Source organism: Mus caroli, unplaced genomic scaffold (genome assembly GCF_978045245.1).
Source record: "Mus caroli unplaced genomic scaffold, Mus_caroli_1 scaffold_13, whole genome shotgun sequence".
NCBI lineage: Eukaryota > Metazoa > Chordata > Mammalia > Rodentia > Muridae > Mus > Mus caroli.
The window spans coordinates 59,336,360-59,342,863 of NW_028227268.1; the positions used below are offsets into that span (position 1 = coordinate 59,336,360).

Here is a 6,504-nt window from a genome sequence, read left to right on the forward strand (position 1 = left end):
CCTAGTGTCTTTTACTCAGTCCTCAGCACCTGGTCACAAGTGCGACAAATGGGACAAGACAAGGCGTAAAGCATCTAAGAAGTAGTTTTATGGGCAAAGCCAAGAAGATGCTTATACCCCATTCCCTCCATCCCATGGCCCAGGCATATATGTCCCATGATTCCTTCAAATATTTACCATAGATATTTACATATAGGATAAAACACAGTGTATCTAGGCCTTAGTACTATGTGTGGCTTCAGGCCTACACTGGGAAGTCTAAGAACACATACCCAGCATTGTATGGTTCCATTCCATAGGTATTGTAAGAGTCTGACAAATTCTTTTAGTAAATTAAAATACTTAATTCAATTAAACATAATTTACTATCTCTTAAAAATAACCACATTGTGGGGCTGGAGAGATGGCTCAGTGGTTAAGAGTACTGGCTGCTCTGGCAGACAATCTGAGTTCATTTCCCAGCAACCACTTGGTGGCTCACAATCATCTGTAATGAGATCTGATTCCCCGTTCTGATGTGCATGAAATCTGACTGTTCATATACACATAGTACATAAATATATAAAATAAAAAGCTCACATTTGGGCTGGTGAGATGGTTCAGTGGGTAAGAGCACTGACCGCTCTTCCATAGGTCCTGAGTTCAAATTCCAGCAACAACATGGTGGCTCGCAACCATCTGTAATGAGATCTGAAGCCTTCTTCTAGTGTGTGTCTGAAGACAGCTACAGTGTACTTGTGTATAATAATAAATAAATCTTTGGGCCGGAGTAAGCAGGAACTGAGTGAATGGAATTGACCAGAGTGAGCAGGGCCGACTGAAGCAAGTGGGGTTAACCAGAGCGAGCAGAGGTCTTAAACAATTCAATTCCCAACAACCACATGAAGGCTCACAACCATCTGTACAACTACAGTGTACTCACATACATAAAAAAAAAATCTAAAAAAACCCCCTCACATTAACCCTAATCATTAATAATATGTATAAATAGTACTTTTCTATTATAAAACTTTCTTGTATTAATAGAATTGATTTAAATTATCTGTGATCCATTATATCTTAGTTTTTAAATTTTTATGGTTTTGTTGTTATTGTTGCTTTTGTGATAGGGTCTCATTTGTAGCGCAGGCTGGCCTTGAGCTCCTGATTTTCCTGCCTTCACCATCTTAGCAATAGGATTATAGATAGGCATGTCCCATCATACCTTGGCACATCATGTTTTAAATGCTTAATGGAGTCATTAAGGCAGTCATTAATCACAAAATGTATGCCTACATTAAAGGTGATTGGGGCTAATTATTGTCCTGTTTTTCTACTGTCACATGGAATGAACTGGAAATGAAAGCACAGAAGTCATTAATGACTACGAGGACAGCCTGGAGCGACACAGCATGTCTCCTACATGTCACTGCTACAGACCTTAGCAGGAGGGAACTCATTGTTCCGTGGAGTAGTATCATGCTTGCTATTTTTCTAATAAATGGGTGGAGAGAGGCTAACAGACATGTTAGAAAAACGTGTCAAAGAATAGGGCCAGGACTGTTGATGTAGCTGTGTGTGAAGTGCTTGCTTGGCAAGGGGTGCCTGCCTAGCAAAGCGTTCCAATCCCTGCCACTGCAGAAGCAAAAAACAAGTCAAGATGGCGACACTGTGGATGTGAGTGGCTGACACTCAGCACAAACAAGAATCATCACCTATGTGCTTTAGAGTCTTGGGTCCATCTCTTGCTACTTCCATGCCTTTGTTCCTCACTGAGAACACATTTAAAGACTTATTTATTGTGTTAGTCCTTTCAAAGAATCAGAATTTAGTTTTACTGAACAGCCATTCTGCTTTTATTTTATATTTTATTGCTGTTTGCTTTTGTTTTTATTAGTTCTTCCTTTGAGAGGCTTACATTGTTTTTGTTGCTTATCTGTCAGTCACGTAAATGCATAATGTCTACAAGAGAGATACAGAAGGGTTTCCAGAAGGAAAGGGTCACTTTTTGTTTTGGTGAGGGTCACACAAGCACGTCGAGATAATATGGTTGCTGAAATTTAAATGATCTTACAGTTTAAATGTAAAGTATTAATGTATAAAAGTTGTGATGAAATAGTTGTGGAGAATACACGACGACATCAGGACGATCAAGAGATAAAATAAACAAGACGGTCAGGCATGCTCCTCCATTAATGCTTACAGAGAACAGAATCTTTGAACATCACAACTCCATGAACACTTCATTCAGAACATGTTTTATCGCTAATATGAGAATAGGACAGGCACACACCGCGTTTAACATAGGAGGTTGAGTAATAGTTATACAGGGGTTCAGATCTAAAATCTTAAACACTTTTCTCTTGGAAAGGCCTCTTGGAAACAGGAAGTGCATGTGCAAATAGGAAGTCTCCCAGTGCTAAGAGAGGCCATTAAAGCTCAGAGGCATGAGTTTAGGAGGGCGATTGCCTGAAAAATAAATAAATAAATAAATAAATAAATAAATAAATAAATAAATGAAGGTGGCTTGGAAATGTAGGAAGTCGTGTGATTGAGGAAGCCCTGGGTGGAAGGTGGGGATTAAGGATCGATCTCTGTCCCTGCAGTCTTCGGTTGGCAAAGAGTCCAATTTAGCAAATTAAGGTCAGGAGATATCATGGGATTTGGGATTTGTCTGTGTTGCTGATTTTTAAGCCATACCTCACATCTACAGACTCAGCTTGCCTGATGTGATAACTCTCCCCTGCCATCAGGGTCCTGAGATGTAGGAATGGTTTAACAGTTAACACACATTTCAACTCTGATGTAATGTAGCAATGGTGACTGATGATCTCTGCAGAATGTGGTATGTTTCCTTAAGGAGACTTAACATGTTTGATTAGCTTACTATTTTGGAATTTTAGATTTAGAAAGGCTTAGTATCCATTACATATGTGTTTAGTTCCTTAAATATTCAAAGTGCTTGATGGAATGATATTAAAATTATGATTATAATTTGAAAGAGTTAATGAAATGAAAAGCTATTTTTATTAATTATTCATATTCATTGCAACTTTTCCCCTAACACTTCCCAGATCCACACCATCTCTTCACCTATTGGTCCCCTAAGTTCCTGTGTGTGTGTGTGTGTGAGAGAGAGAGAGAGAGAGAGAGAGAGAGAGAGAGAGAGAGAGAGAATCCATTGACTCCTATATGTGTTGCCCTTGCCTATACTCTCCTGTGCAGCTGTTCTTCCAGGGACCACACCCATCAGGATAATTGACTTTTCCTTCCTCAGAAGCCATCATTTATTCTTGGCTCATATTTGAGTAAATTTAATTAGCAACAACTTATAACTGCTATTAAGTATTTAGGGGACTATTGATAAAATGTAAAATTTTTTATTAAACTGAAACTGAATAAATATGTGTATTGTGTTGTTACCATTGTTGGATTTAGGCCCAGAAGAGAGGCTCAGTAGTTAAGAGCTGTCGCTGCAGTTCCAGAGGACTTGAGTCCTGTTCTCTTCCAGCATCCATGCTGGCACCATCATTTGGCCTCAGCACCCACCCACACAGATGTGTGCAATGCCCTGCCTCACCACACAAATACACAAAAATAATAACAATTTTAAAACTGTCACCAGATTCATAAACAAAATTTAGTCCTTCCACGTAACTGTTGGAACATGGAAAAATATGTTTCAGAATCTATAAATTTACAAAACATTTTCATTTTATGGCTAGTTTTGTTTGTTTATTTGGTTTTGTTTTGTTTTTCGAGACAGGGTTTCTCTGTATAGTCCTGGCTCTCCTGGAACTCACTTTGTAGACCAGGCTGGCCTCGAACTCAGAAATCCACCTGTCTCTGCCTCCCAAGTGCTGGGATTAAAGGCGTGCACCACCATGCCTGGCCATTTCGGTTTTATTAAAGTTCAGTAATGAGCAATTCTCAGTACTTCATGCTATGCACAAACTCCCTTTGCCATTCAGTCTTTTGAGTTGAATCCTCAATTTATTTCACCGCAGACTTTGTGGTTCCACAGCCTCTCCTTGAATGTGGCCCTGCTGTGTTTCTCTGTCTCCTTTAGAGAGGCAATGCTTTTCTTACAGTTTCGTTCAGAACTACACAGCATTTTGATTCTGTGAGTTCTTAGAGACGGCTACACTCTTACCCAGCAGCTTACGCGCACTCTAGTAGGGTTTTCTGAGACTCTCACTCCTTCTTTATCCACACTTCCCTTTAGTTCTTGGCTTGAGAAGGATTTCCCCTCAGAGGCTTCCCTTTTCAGGGAAGAGGACAGAAACAATCTAACAACAACAACAACAACAACAACAACTCACGATGATCTTCAGTAGGTGTGCTGGACACAAACTCCTGCACTATTAACTTTGTGATCTTTACTTTAAATTGCATTCTACCAGTGGGGTTTCTCATCCCCTCTCCCCGTCCCGCAGATGAGGATCTGCCACTTAAGATTTTTTTTCTGCTTAGAAAATAGACAGCTCCTAAATGTCACTCCACAGCTCCTGTGCTGTCTCCTGTCAAAAGCTAGAATCTACATGTCTCTCTAATCAGGCAAAAGCTTCAGGCTTCATTTGCTATTAATTTTCTTCCTCTGAGCCTTCCGGGCTGGTCCACCCTTCACCTTGGGTCACACACCTCTCAAGGCAGCTATGTGTGCAGCCCAAGTCATTTGTAGACAGCAATGGCTTGCTGTGATGCTCAGAGTTCAGACACCATTCAGAGAGGAGACTGTCTATCGCCTCCCCTTTTCTCTTCCTAATTTTCTTTTCCTTAATCACTCTCATTGGTTGAGAGTTACTCTGAGTCCGTTGTACACTTGTCAGCATAGGTCTGCTTGTCCTCTGTAATCATGACTTACTTGATAGAATTGATGGCATGCTGTATTGGTTTAAGTACACAAATGGGATTTATAATAGTGTCATTTTATTAATTGTTCATAAAATATACATGGGGAGGGGTTAGGAGTGAAATATCTTCCTTCATAGCTCTTGTTGACATTTCCATCAGAATATTTTATCCTTTAGGTTACTTTTTAAATAAGATTTTATTTTACTTACATTAGATTTATGTCAAGCATGTATATATATGCTTTATCCTGAACAATGACTAACTTTGCAATCTTACCTGGTAACTGATGCTGCTGAAATTTTCATGTGAAATTTTGCAGAGTAAGATCATTATCGCCTTTGCTCCAAGTACAGCTGTCTCCCAGTCAAGCTGCCCAGGTCTTCTCTGACTTTCAGTTTTGAAATTTTCAGCTGGTTGAAGCTCGTTGGGGTATAGGAGTGGGGAAACATTTAACCTCACTGTCTTCCCATGACTTAGCCAGCTTCCCTTACCTCTCCATGGATTAGCAATGATGAATTTCTAACTCTAAGTACCAGTGCACTTGGGTTCCTTTTCATTTTCGGTTTTATGGTGTCTTTTCAATGTTGATCTATTGTACTGGTAACATCATTCTATTGGAAAAGGTGAAGATATACAAATAGCTTTTCAGTTGCCCCGTCTCCAGAGCGCTGAACTAGACAAGCATTCTGTTCCTTCCATAGCACAGCCTCTCCAGTGCTCCGGTTCTATGATTACGAGATCTGCGTGATGTGCAGAGTTCTCTTCCTAATCTACAAATGAAGATCTCAGCTTTCCATACCCATTTACTTTTCCAAATATCCATTATATTTATCTTGTCACATTTCAAAGTGATGATTGGTGGTTTTTAATGAGGTTATCCACGGCTGGAGAGCTGCTATCATAAGATAGAGAGGTTTACTTTTGGATACATGTTAGTTTCTACTTAAAAACATGTCTCAGTAAACCCATGCCATTTCTATAAAGCCATCTGTGGATTTTTCATTGAAACATATTTTTAAACTGCATTTTCCAATGGGTCATTACATGTCCCTTGGTTTCCTAAGCATTCTGTCTGACAGTAAGATGAGATTTCTTATGTCTTACTGTTCATTGTGTTGGCTAATGCTTCGGGGCTTCAGCAAACAGCATGGTTTATGGGAGGAGGAGAAAAAGGCAGGAGAAGGAAGAGAGAGAGGATAGTTAAAAATTCCAAGGGGTGTGCTCCCTTTGGCAGCACATACACTAAAATTGGAACGATACAGAGAAGATTAGCATGGCCCCTGCACAGGGATGACACGCAAATTCGTAAAGCGTTCCACATTTTTAGTACCAAAGGAGCTAAAGGGATCTGCAACCCTATAGGTGGAACAACAATATGAACTACCCAGTACCCTCCGGAGCTCGTGTCTCTAGCTGCATATGTATCAGAAGATGGCCTAGTCAGCCATCAGTGGAAAGAGAGGCCCATTGGTCTTGCAAATTTTATATGCCTCAGTACAGGGGAATGCTAGGGCCAAGAAGTGGGAGTGGGTGGGTAGGGGAGTGAGTGGGGGAGGGCATGGGGACTTTTGGGATAGCATTGGAAATGTAAAGGAAGAAAATACCTAATTAAAAAAAAAAAAGGAAAAAAAATTCCAAGGGGATGATTTAGGATGGAGGGCCCTTCACGGT

The 6,504-nt window shown here is 40.2% G+C and overlaps 1 non-coding gene across 1 annotated transcript; it reads left to right on the forward strand.

The window, feature by feature from the left end:
* The first annotated feature begins 6,051 nt into the window (after window positions 1–6,051).
* Window positions 6,052–6,158, forward strand: LOC115032584 (U6 spliceosomal RNA). Its single transcript, XR_003838229.1, has one exon. It is a non-coding gene; the product is annotated as a U6 spliceosomal RNA (small nuclear RNA).
* Window positions 6,159–6,504: the final 346 nt, after the last annotated feature.